The 13,056-nt window shown below is 44.5% G+C and overlaps 1 long non-coding RNA gene across 1 annotated transcript; it reads left to right on the top strand.

Moving 5' to 3' along the window:
• Positions 1-7,134: 7,134 nt before the first annotated feature.
• LOC119271429 lies at positions 7,135-8,527 on the top strand. Its single transcript, XR_005134528.1, has 3 exons — positions 7,135-7,366; positions 7,477-7,578; positions 8,213-8,527. It is a non-coding gene; the product is annotated as an uncharacterized LOC119271429 (long non-coding RNA).
• Positions 8,528-13,056: the final 4,529 nt, after the last annotated feature.

The raw sequence follows: 13,056 nt of genomic DNA, 5'->3' as shown, positions 1-13,056 counted from the left end.
AGTCCTTCTCCTTGAAGCATACGGATCTGCTTCTCTCCACTTCCTGAGCCCTGAGTCTCTCCTGAGCTTCATGTCCTCAGCCACAGAATGAGCATCACTATGGTCTGCGATTTTGGGCTTGAGCTTTCTGAGCACTTGACCTTATTCTTCTTATTCAGCAATGTCAGGCACTGGGGCCTTGTTCTTTTCAGCTGTAGGTATGCTCCTTGTATTCCTCTTTGGCTTTGGCTTTGGAGCCGGCTTGGCCTTAGAAGCAGTTGACCCTGATCTTATGGCATCACCCATCAGCTTGGGTGCCTTAGGTGCTGGTGCAGCAACCTCTTCTTCTTCATCCTCATCTTCCATGATGGAAGCCTTTCCAAGCACTTTGGCTACGGTCTTCTTGACCCTTTCCTTCCTTTTCTTGCCTTTAGCAACAACTGGCTCTATGGGAGTGGGTTTCTCAGTTGAAGCTCTGGCCTTTGACATAGGTTGCCTGCCTGCTAGCCTTTTGATTTTCATCCCTGGCTTTGTGCCCTGTGCTGGCTCAACTCTCTTTGATGTGGCTTCCTCTTCCTCTGCCACATAATCTTCATCCTCTGATTCTGAGGTTCTCTTCTTCCTCTGAATGGCGGCAGCCTTTGGCAGATTGCTAGGAGTACTTCTGCTGCCATCATCTAAAGAACTTGAGGGACTAGTGCCCTCACTCATCTGCACTTGCTCTTCTGACATGTTCTGGCTATCACTTTGGTCTGACATGATGAACAAGCTGACTGCTGACCCTGTGAATAGTTTATAGATGAGGTAGAATAGATGAGCATCACAAAATGCAGAGATTTTTGTAAAAGAATGACTCAAAATCTTAGTTTTAGTTTCCCACTGAAATCATCTCGGATCTACCGATTTTCAAACTCGGTGATACCGAAGTAGTTTTTGGAACCTAAACTAGTGAACTCGGTCAGACCGAGTCACAGTTCGGTGGCACCGAGACTGCTAGGGTTTCACAGAGTTCCAAAATCAGTCACACCGATAAGTAATTCTCGGTCAGACAGAGTCTCACTTGTGCAATGGCATAAGCCAAATCGGTGGGACCGAGTTTTTCAACTCGGTGGGTCCGAGAAGGTTTCGGCGGAAACCTAAACCTAGAATTTTCGAATCAAACCTAATCTACGAGTTCATTGACTGGATAGAAGTTTATCAAACGTGGCAAGAATCATGATGATCACAATGTGCTAAGAATCGGATTGGGGAATAGCACAAAGATCGACTCCATACCCTAGTTCGGCGGAGACTCGCTACGGCGACAACGGCGGGGTTGAATTCCATTGACGGCGATGGAGACCAGCGACTGGAGGCGGCTGGCGGCGAGGAGACGATCCGGAGACCAAGTTGGTAGAGCAGGCTATCGCGCGGGCGAAGGGGTTCGGAGAAATTTCCAAATTTTGCCCGTGACTATATATAGCCCGACCCTGTCGGTGTGACCGAGTGGAACAACTCGGTGGCACCGAGATGCAAAACCGTAGACAATTATTGCAACTCGGTGTGACCGAAAGGTTCAAATCAGTTGCACCAAGATCGAAAACCTAGATCAACTTAATGATCTCAGTAGGACCGAAAGTAGGGTATCGGTCAGACCGAGAATCATAAAGAGGTTTTGGAAGTTTAAGTCTATGACGAATCGGGGACTCCGAGCGCTCCTCACACAGAGTGGTTCAAATCTGACTTGATCAAATTTTGTGATGTAGCATGAATAGAGTTTGAGACGAGAAAAGCATAGATAGCTAGAGGAGGTTCTTAGGCATTCTTGTCCATCCACTTGGCAAAAGGAAATAAAACCAAACAATCAAAACAACAAGTGGATGTCCTCGAATGAGTAAAATATGCAACCAGCATGCTCACACAATAAGATGGCAAATGAAATATGTGACAAGACATGCACAACCAATTCTAGCATCTATCAAGCAATTTGCGATGACAAGGTCATCTATATATGAGTATATTGACATAGGAGTCAAGTGAGAACACTTGATCATAGGTCATACTCATCGTTTAAGCTCAAGTGGGGTTACCACTTTTACATAAAGCATTGTTGTGTTCACATCTTTAGAGTTGCTTTAGCTCAAGTCTTAGAGTAAAGCTCCCCCTAGATGTGATATCCCCCTTAGAGGGATGAACTAACCTCGGGTTTTGTCGATGATGACTTCATATAGATGTTGAAGATGTGGATGCTCAATGTTGATGTAGATCACTTGGAGCTATCCATTTGAGTGAATTGCACTTTCAATACCTACATGGGTTAGTTCCACAAGGAACAAACAAGGATATCCATAGACATAGAGTGATGCACACACAAGATGATGTCCATGAAAACTTTTAGGTTACCTTGTCCCTTGTCTTACCAATAAGAGGGTTTGTGACTCCTTGAACTAGTGCAAGATGTGCAAGTTGATTGCACTTGTTCTTGCCAAAATGATAAGAGTAAAGTATGTTGGCGGAGTCACCCTCAAGAACTCTCTAGTTCTTCTTCTTTTGGATCCACACCATCTTGATGGGAATCCTTGGAGTTGTAGTCGTACTTGATGAAGTGGAACTTGAAGTAGTCTTGGGAATCCACTTGACTAAGGTCTTAGGAGCTTCTTCAAATGCATCAATTTCCTCTTGAAGCTTGTCCTTGCCTTTTTGCTTGTAGTCTTGTGGTGGAAGATCATCTTGAGCTTGTGTCCCCTTGAAAGAAGTATCATACTTCTCTTGTTGAGGAACAAACTTTGTCTTGGGGTATTGATCTTCTTCCCACTCAACTCCATTGGCATTGAACTTTCGTTCAAAACCAACACCTTGATTCTTCCGGTGCATTCCTTGCTTGCGCACAATTTCCTCGAATTGCTTACTCCTGTCAAGGCTTTTGTACACTCCTTTCTCTATAATTCCCTTCATAAGCTATTTTCTTGCTCAAGTGTAACTTGGCTAAGAGAATCATTAGTGGAATCAAGAGAACTACTAGAAGCAACAATATTGGATTTAGCATGATCATTGTTACTGCTAGAGGAAGAATCTTTCTTGTTCTTGTTACTAGATTTGACTTGAAGCATGTAAGTGGATAAGAGTAAATGCTTGGCAATGTAAGGAGAAGTTTTCTTGCGGAGATCATCATTGATTGCTTTTAAGAACTCATGCTCTTGCTCAAGATTGAGCTTTTCAAAGCGTAATTTCTCATGAGCTCTTAAAAGTTCTCGATGATCTTCGAAGATAGTTTATGAGCTAACTTAAGAGTGTTTAGTTCTTCAGTTAGAGCCTCAATCTTCTCCTTATCATTGTCATTCGTTTTATCTTGATTAGCATGATTAATTGACGTTTCATCATAGTATTCATCACTAGAGTTGTCAACAAGCAAATCATCACCTAACAAGTCATCTTCATCACTATTGAAATCAACATACTCGGGGTGTGTTATCTTAGGACCTTTGGTCATGAAGCATCTTCCAATTCCTTCATTTGGTGAGTCAAATATGTCGTAGGAGTTGGTTGACACAAGTGCTAGACCGGCAACACCTTCATCTTGAGTATCTTCGGAGTCGGAGTGATAACTTCTCTCGGAGTGGCTGTCGGAGTCGGAGCCGGATACCCATTCACCAACATGAGCTTGATGTCTTCGTTTTGTGTAGCTCCTTGATGATTTTTCCTTCCTTTCTGAATCCTTGCTTCTCCGTGAGTATCTTCGTTCATAACGATCATCTCTACTCCTTCTCTCTCTTGGTGGTGATTCTTTGCTTCTTCTTTTTGGAGAATCTTCTCTTCTCTTGTAGGGAGCCGTACACTCATTGGAATAGTGTCCGGGTCTTCCACAACTGTAGCAGTTTCGCTCTCGACTAGAAGATCTTTCGTCATTGTAGGACCTTGACTTGAAGCTTCTATCTTTGCTTCTACTCTTGTAGAACTTGTTGAAGTTCTTCACCATTAAGCTCAATTCTTCATTGAAGTTTTGTTTCTCACTTGATGATGTAGGAGCTTCACATGAGGCTTTGTAGGCACCACTTGATTTGTTGTGAAGTTCCTCTTTATCCTTAAGTGACATCTCATGAGCAACAATTCTTCCAATCACCTTCGTTGGCTTGAGATCTTTGTAATTGGGCATCATTTGGATCAATGTGCACACGGTATCATATTTTCTATCCAAGGCTCTTAGAATCTTCTTGATGATGTATCTATCGGTCATCTCTTCACTTCCTAAGCCGGCAATCTCATTTGTGATGAGAGCAAGCCTAGAGTACATTTCAGCGACACCTTCACCATCCTTCATTTTGAACTTGTCAAGTTGACTTTGAAGCACATCCAACTTGGATTCCTTGACGGAGTCGGTACCTTCGTGCATATCAATCAAAGTGTCCCAAATTTCCTTTGCATTCTCAAGACGGCTGATTTTGTTGAATTCTTCGGGGCACAATCCTTTGAAGAGAATATCACAAGCTTGAGCATTATATTGCAACATCTTCAACTCATCCGCGGTAGCTTCATGGTTTGGTTCTTTCCCATCAAAGAAGTCACCTTGCAAACCAACACACACAATAGCCCAAACGGCGGGGTTATGTCCAAGAATATGCATTTTCATTTTATGCTTCCAACTAGCAAAATTAGTACCATCAAAGTAAGGACCTCTACGGTGATAATTTCCCTCGCTAGACGCCATACTCTCCTAGGTTGTGAAACCAAGGCTATGACCACCAAAAGCTATGGAGATCAAAGCAAATGGAGACCAAAGCTCTGATATCACTTGTAGGATCGAAAGTATGTCTAGAGGGGGGGTGATTAGACTACTTGACCAAATAAAAACTTAGCCTTTTCCCAATTTTAGTTCTTGGCAGATTTTAGCTATTGTAGGACAAGTCAAGCAATCATCACACAATTCAAGCAAGCATGCAAAGAGTATATTGGCAGCGGAAAATAAAGCATGCAACTTGCAAGAATGTAAAGGGAAGGGTTTGGAGAATTCAAACGCAACTGGAGACACGGATTTTTTTCCCGTGGTTCGGATAGGTGGTGCTATCCTACATCCACGTTGATGGAGACTTCAACCCACAAAGGGTAACGGTTGCGCGAGTCCACGGAGGGCTCCACCCACAAAGGGTAACGGTTGCGCGAGTCCACAAAGGGCTCCACCCACGAAGGGTCCACGAAGAAGCAACCACCCACAAAGGGTCCACGAAGAAGCAACCTTGTCTATCCCACCATGGCCATCGCCCACGAAGGACTTGCCTCACTAGCGGTAGATCTTCACGAAGTAGGCGATCTCCTTGCCCTTACAAACTCCTTGGTTCAACTCCACAATCTTGTCGGAGGCTCCCAAGTGACACCTAGCCAATCTAGGAGACACCACTCTCCAAGAAGTAACAAATGGTGTGTAGGTAATGAATTCCTTGCTCTTGTGCTTCAAATGATAGTCTCCCCAACACTCAACTCTCTCTCATAGGATTTGGATTTTGTGGAAAGAAGATTTGAGTGGAAAGCAACTTGGGAAGGCTAGAGATCAAGATTCATATGGTAGGAATGGAATGTCTTGATCTCAACACATGAGTAGGTGGTTCTCTCTCAGAACATATGAGTTAATTGTGTATGCGTTCTGATGGCTCTCTCCATGAATGAAGAGGAGGTGGAGGGGTATATATAGCCTCCACACAAAATCCAACCGTTACACACGGTTTTTCAATCTCGGTGGGACCGAATCAACAAACTCGGTCGGACCGAAAAGGTAAACCTAGTGACCGTTAGAGATTTTCGGTGGGACTGACATGCAACTCGGTAGGACCGATATGGTTAGGGTTTGGGCATAACGTAATCTCGGTGAAACCGAACTTCTTCTTCTTCTTCTTCTTCTTCTTCTTCTTCTTCTTCTTCTTCTTCTTCTTCTTCTTCTTCTTCCCTCCCTGATCATGATGCGTGTAGACACATGCACAAGTTAGGTCTTGTGATCTATTTCAGGAACTGCTGCTAGCCTTGTAGTTAGTTATATCCTGTTTGTATGTATGATGTGTACCAGGTGCTTCGTAGGTAGTGTGTGTACCGAGCTTTTGTTGTCATGTACCTTTGGCTGGACCATTGCACTGGTTATGTAGATATATCCTTTTGAAGTTCTTATATCCTGGTGCACGAAAACCACACAGGCCTTTAGACTATGTACGTGAATTGTTTGACTATGGTCACCTGACCACTACTCCGTGGATGGTTGGTCCTTCTGCCATTAGGCAGGATATCTTTTGTTTTTCTCTACGAACTGCAGGTGCTTGAAATAAGACAACTGGTAGCCAGTTCTTCAATAAGAACAACTGAGAAAGATTTGAAACATGTTTTAGACGTTTCAGAGGTGGTATATAGCAGTTCATTATCGGTGTATAATTTACTGAGACCACAAATAAATTTTAAAGCTACTGATTTAGGCCGAGTAAGCAAAACATATAAACAGGAATAAAGTAAATTATTCTTTTAGCAAATCAGAGTGAGCTTTATTGATCCAGGGATTGTCTATAGGAATTGCAAGAAAATCATGAGGAATTTCTTTCAGGTCGCAATGGCTGACAAAGAGCTTCAGGTTCATGGTTCACCAGGTTCTGCTGGCTCCACTAACAGTTGCCTGCAAGCACTTGCATAGGTCAGCTGAGATACGTCTTGCACACCTACGAGTTGATTCTTCTAGGGATCTAATTTTCTAAACGAACTTTCAGTTGCAATGCACAAATATGTTGCTAGATGAGGTTTAGAATTTATTTGGCAGAAGCTGTTTTAAGATTAGTATATTGTAGTGTTTCTCTGAGGGAATTCCGTGAATATTTGGTCATTGCCAACAAATCTAAAATAGAATGGAAGCGATTGTTTGGAATGGATATACTGCCAACAAACCAGCAGTCGAACTGAACTAGAATACTGTGTGTATTTTAGCTTAAGCAATCTAGGATTCACTCCTGGATGTTAGAGCAACATATTTCAGAATGTAATTAATCAATGTTGCTTCCCGCGAAGTATATTTCTTTTGTTTCAATAAGCATTATGCACAACTCGATGCTTGGTGCAACATGAGTTCATCTTATTATGTGAATATAGTGGTTGGCATGCTCAATTCGTCCTCATTGGCATCTGAACCTGAGGCTCCTGACTTACTCAAATGTTCTCCAGTTATTCCCCCTCTCCTACAAATGTGATCAATTTGGCATGGGTATGCGTACAGTTGGAATGAGGCGCCATGGGAAGGATTCAAATATCTGAGAAGTGTGCTAAATCAATAGTGCCAATCGGTTCAGTTTCAGCTTCAAAAACATTGGGTGATTGAAAATGGCATGCTATATTTCTGCAACAAGGCTCCCTAAATATTCCCTATGTTCTAAACTGGATTCTGACAAGGGTAAAGATATCTGAGACATCCCTCATTTTATTTTAAGACCATTACTTTTTTGCCTACCTCTCCTTATATAATCTCTAACATGGCCGGCTCTCTATTCTCTGTGGTTTAAGGTGTACACCCTGCTATTTGGTCAGAAGTCTGGGAGTTCATACTTGGTTGTTTGATCTCGAGAACACCTTTGATGACCACGGGCAAATTGGGCGAACCAGAAGGTACTCGACTCATTCTATGCTTTTCATGACTGCAATTTCCATCAAGTACATATATGATGTCTTCACACTCCATTATAATCAATAATTGCCTTACTGTAAAGGACTCATTCATTTTGCGTTCATTAATCTTGAACTATAGATTAAATCTTTTTGCTGCATGTTAAGTTATGTGTGAAAGGATGATTAATATGAGGCATACATTCTTTGTTTTATGGATATATACATTAACTGCTGCATGTATATCATCACAAGCAAAAAATGTGTATTTTTGCATTCATTAACTGCTGAAAGGATGATTAACTGCTGCATGTTATGAACTAGGATGAACTTATACATGCAGAGAGAGAGAGAGAGAGAGAGAGAGAGAGAGAGTTCAATATTTGTTCAATCCTTCCCCCCCCCCTCTCTCTCTGACCGCTGCTAGCAGGTCGTTGACATATTCGGGTTGTAGGTCACAGAAACAAAGTTTAGAGTTATTTTATGTTTTCGCTCAGCAATTTCATGCATTACATATCTTTTTGTGTTTAGTTTTTTTCGAATTCTACAATTTGTAGCATTGAGCTAAACTGACATTCGTTTTAGTTAACTTACATTCCTGGATGTTTTTAAACTGATATTATTTCCATAATCTCAGGTTTGTACTTGGCTTTATCAGAATTAGAATATGCAGAACATGTGTTGGAGAAGTGCCCATTTGGTTTTATGAAATAATATTCAGTCAGTTTAAAGTTATTTCCATGTTGATTGCATTTTGTTGTAGGAACGTGCAAAGAAACTAATGTTTGATCATGTCGTTGACCGGCTCTGTTATGATAATTCTTTGAGAAAGTGGTCACATTCCACATGAAGAACCCGTAGTACCATGTTTTACCATCTCTATCGCCACTATGTTTGGCTTTTGGTTTCTTTTTATTTTCCTGCTCTGAGTACTCGCCCTCTAATGTTGTACAAGTGAATGTTTTTTTTGAATCAAAAAATCTGAATATATGAGTCGAACCATGCTTCATACAAACTTGATTACTACCTGCTTGAGAATATCGTTGGGACCAGCACCCCGCGCCAAGGTGCGGTACCGATCTAGTTTATAAGGTACTACGTTTTGAACATCAACACACCATTTTTTATTATTTTTCTAACCCACCGAATTTTTTTTGACACGAAACATTTTCTATGACCCTACAAACCGTCTCTGGAAATGGACATGCCTAGTGACGCCCAAAACTGTCGCCAGATTTCAGGCCGGAATGTTGTCAAAGTTGTCGAGGGCGTTGCCTCGGGAGGAAAGACCTTGTGGCGGTGGACCATCACATAAAATGAGTTTACGACGTTTCATGTTTCGCCACCATTTTTGTCACTGAATAAAGCAAATTTTGTAATCCATGCAGGGTAGGGTTGTCTAGGTGCGTCTTGGGGTGGTGGGAGTAGCGCACCGGAGAATAATTTTACGGTAACTCCAATCCCATACTTGCGGCGTCTCTCACAGTAGTGTCTCAGAGTCGTTTGCTCGCCGGTTCGTCAAATCGGCGGGATTAGGTCTTCTGGATGTCGGCGACAAAGCAACGGGGTGGTGATTCCTTCAGAGGTTGGTGTCCTCCTGCTCTGTCCCCGTCGATGTGCCGTGGTCTCTGAGGCAGTCGAGGAGTAGTGTGGTTCATGTTCGGAGGATGGCTGCTGCCCATGGTGGTGGCGTCGTCTCGTGGGACAAGATGGCTTACCGGGAGCACGGATAGAGGCACAAGGACGATGGATCTGATGGTCTCTCTCGACTTTATCGATGAGCGACGCCAGATTTGAGGTTGGGATGGCACAGGGACGACCCCGGCCGACATTGCCACAACGTTATGTGCCCGCTACGTGGTCTTCGGTTCACAAAGCCCTTACGACTATGGTGCCCTCCCAGGTATGGCAACGAAGGAGGTTCTTCTCCTGTCTCTCTGGCGACGTTTGGGGTTGGAAATGACCGTTGGTTTTGGTAATCTCACTTTGGGTTTAATGACATAGTACACAAGTACTTAAAAAAACCTTTAAAATAGTAGAGATTTTATTTGGTTTCGGATCAGGTACGATTCTCGTTTGGGTCCGTAGTTGGAGCCTTTTTCCAGTTATATCATGTGTGCTTCCATAGTATTCGATCTCATTAACGATTTCCGCAAGGGTCTATCTACGTCTCAGTCGACTGAGACTTCACGAAGTCTCAGTCGGCTGATGTCATCACATGTAGATTAGGCCTGTTAACTAGCTCTATTTCTGCTGGGTTGAATCGGCTTAGCACTTGGGCTTATTTCATTTTACTTGTTTGTTTGTCTGTTATTTTTAGGCTGGGCTGCCCACTTTTTCTATTGTCACTAGGCCCGACCCTTTTCTTTCTTTTCTTCAGCGGTCGCGGACGTACGGTGCCAGCCCACGTACAGATGCATGTGCATGCAGATGGATGGATATGGGCCTGTAGAGTGTACTATACATGATTAGCATGTCTACGTGTGTCATCTTATCACATATGTACGTATGTGTGTCACTGTGAGAACACGTGTCATTTGACTACGCGGTCCTGTGACACCGGCTAGCTATACGTGGGTCACGATTTCCCTCTAGTTAGGGTTTGCCTTTTTCTCCCGGAGGCGACCACGCCGCCGTCGAGTTCTATCTTCCCCTACCACGTACCCCTATCTCAGGCGATCGTTTACGACGCTGGGAGCGGCCGTGTGCCGCAGCCCTGCTTCTGCTTGGCTAGGGAACGGTGGAGTTAGGGTTCCCCAAACAAAAAACCCGATCTGTTGTCTCATCGGGTTAGGGTTCTTGATGGCTTCGAACGCGGCATCGGCCACGGCGGAAGCAGAGGATGTTGAGGCGATGATGCGAGAGCTGGGACTGACGGAGGAAGACCTAGATGATGTGATCTTTGATGAGAAGCAAGCTCCTGCGGAGGGGCCTAGATGGATCATGCTTGCCAGAGTCAACACCACCAAGACATACAGCCAGACCTGGTTCTATAGGAACATGCGTTCGGCGTGGGATGCTGCGCAGGAAGTGAAGTTCAAACCTCTTGAAGAGAATCTGTATACCGTCCAATTCTCGTGCTTGGGAGATTGGGAGAGGGTGATCAATGACGGGCCGTGGAACTTCAGAGGAGATGCGGTGGTAATGGCTCGCTATGATGGGATCTCAAAGCCGTCGACGGTCAAGTTAGAGACGATCGATATCTGGATTCAAATCCACGACCTGCCCGATCTGTATGCCCATCTGATTACCCCTCTGGCGGCCAAAGTAGGGGAAGTCTTGTTTACGGAGCCCTTGTCTCATGATTTCATTGGTAATTTCTACCGGGTCTGGGTGCGGATCAATGTATCCAAACCTTTGAAGAATGTTGTATCCATGGTCAGAGAGGGGAAGAGGCAGATCTACAGAGTCAAATACGAAAAGCTGCCTGACTGGTGTGCCGTCTGTGGTAGGCTTGGGCATCTTTACAAGGAGCATGGGAACGGGATCCACCCACCATCTGCCCTGGTGTTCAAGGACCTGCGAGCGAGCTGGGTAATGCGTACAGGAAGAGGCCCGGGGGGAGGCCGTGGCAATCGTGGAGGCAGGAGAGGAGGCCGTTCTGGTGGTAGGAACAACACCAGGTATGAAGAGGGCAATACTAGCTATGCTGGGACCAAGAACATGGGAAGAACAGGGACGGCTGCAGCGCCGGGGGCTGAGGACGTAGACATGGAAGACGCGACCAGGAAAAGGCTAGCGGCTGGACTGTTAGAAAGGACACAGAACGATACTGCAGGGCAGGGAAGGATTACAGCTGACAATAATCTAGCCTTGGTGCCTGTGGGCAGCTCTGTTGCCAGTCCACCACCGACGAGGGAGTTGAAGAGATCTAAGACTTTTGAAGAAGGGAATGAAGGATCAAACTCAGCAGTTAAGAACTTGGCGGGCTCCTTCGAGGAGCGCCGCCGGGCCCAATGAGTACCATGTGTTGGAACTGCCGTGGCGCGGGCAAAGCCGCGGCGGTTCGTGAGCTTCGTGATTTCGCGAGGCAATTTGCCCCTACCCTGTTGTGCATAGTTGAAACACAAATAGATGGTAATAGGGTAGAAGCTTTAGCTGGTACGTTGGGTTATGATAATGCATATGCTGTTAGTAGTCAGGGCCGAAGTGGTGGCATTGGTCTGTTTTGGAATAATTCAATAAATGTTGAGATTTTTGGTTACTCTGATTATCACTTGGATGTTTTGGTCGAGGAACATAACCAGGATAGGTGGAGGCTGACATGTGTATATGGGGAAGCACAAACAAATTTGAGGCACCAAACCTGGACAGTTTTGAAGAATATCAGTACTTTGAGCTCCTTGCCGTGGTTGTGCGTGGGTGATTTCAACGAAGTGTTACGTCCGGAAGAGCATGCGGGGGTTGGGCAGCGGAGTAATGCTCAAATACAAGCATTCCGAGATACTATAGATATTTGCATGTTGCAAGATTTGGGCTACTCGGGGCACTTTTGGACCTTTGAGAAAAAAGTTGTTGGAGGAAGCTACACAAGATGCAGGTTGGACAGAGCATTAGCTAATGCGGGATGGATGAACAAGTTTCCTATGGCCTCGGTTTCACATCTCACATGCGCCACGTCGGATCACGCACCGATTTTGGTGGAGTTCGGAGATACAGATCGGTTGCAAGCACAGAAATCTTTTAAATACGAGGTGATGTGGGAATCACATGAAGGTTTTAAGGATGTGGTTCTAGCAGATTGGGAAGCTAGCCCTCCATGTCTGTCGGTGGAGGATTTGAAACAAAAACTGCAAACCATCTCACAGGGCCTAGTTAAATGGAGCAGAGACACTTTCGGCAGCGTCCGGAAGGAAATAAAGAGGCTTAAGAAGGAGTTGGAAGATCTGCGGGCCGATCCAGCAAGGATAGCTCCCTCACATAATGAGTTGAAAATAAACCAAAATTTGATCGAGGTGTATCATCGTGAGGAAGTTATGTGGAGGCAAAGATCCAGGATAGAATGGCTCACTGCGGGCGATCGCAACACGAAGTTTTTTCATCTACGAGCCAGTATCCGAAGGAAGAAAAACATGATAAAAGCCCTCCAAAATTCCCTCGGGGTAGTGGTTGATGATCCGGCTGAACTACGGGCGTTGGCCAATGAATTCTATCACAATCTGTACACTTCGGAGGGTGTTCAAAACATGGATGCAGTACTTGATCATGTTCCGAGGAAGGTGTCAGCAGAGATGAATGCCTCATTGTGTGCCCCTTATACGAATGAGGAGGTTAAGACCGCCCTCTTTCAGATGTTTCCAACAAAAGCGCCGGGGCCCGATGGTTTCCCGGCTCATTTTTACCAAAGACACTGGGATGTGTGTGGAGAGGAGGTAACAAAAATTATCTTGAGTATTGTCCGGAGGGAGGAGAGTCCGGAATGCATCAATGATACGGTTTTGGTGCTCATACCCAAGGTAACAAGCCCCACTGCTTTATCTC

Source organism: Triticum dicoccoides, chromosome 3A (genome assembly GCF_002162155.2).
Source record: "Triticum dicoccoides isolate Atlit2015 ecotype Zavitan chromosome 3A, WEW_v2.0, whole genome shotgun sequence".
Classification (NCBI taxonomy): domain Eukaryota; kingdom Viridiplantae; phylum Streptophyta; class Magnoliopsida; order Poales; family Poaceae; genus Triticum; species Triticum dicoccoides.
Note: the sequence above shows the minus strand (reverse complement) of the source record. Positions and strands in the feature narration are given on the sequence as shown.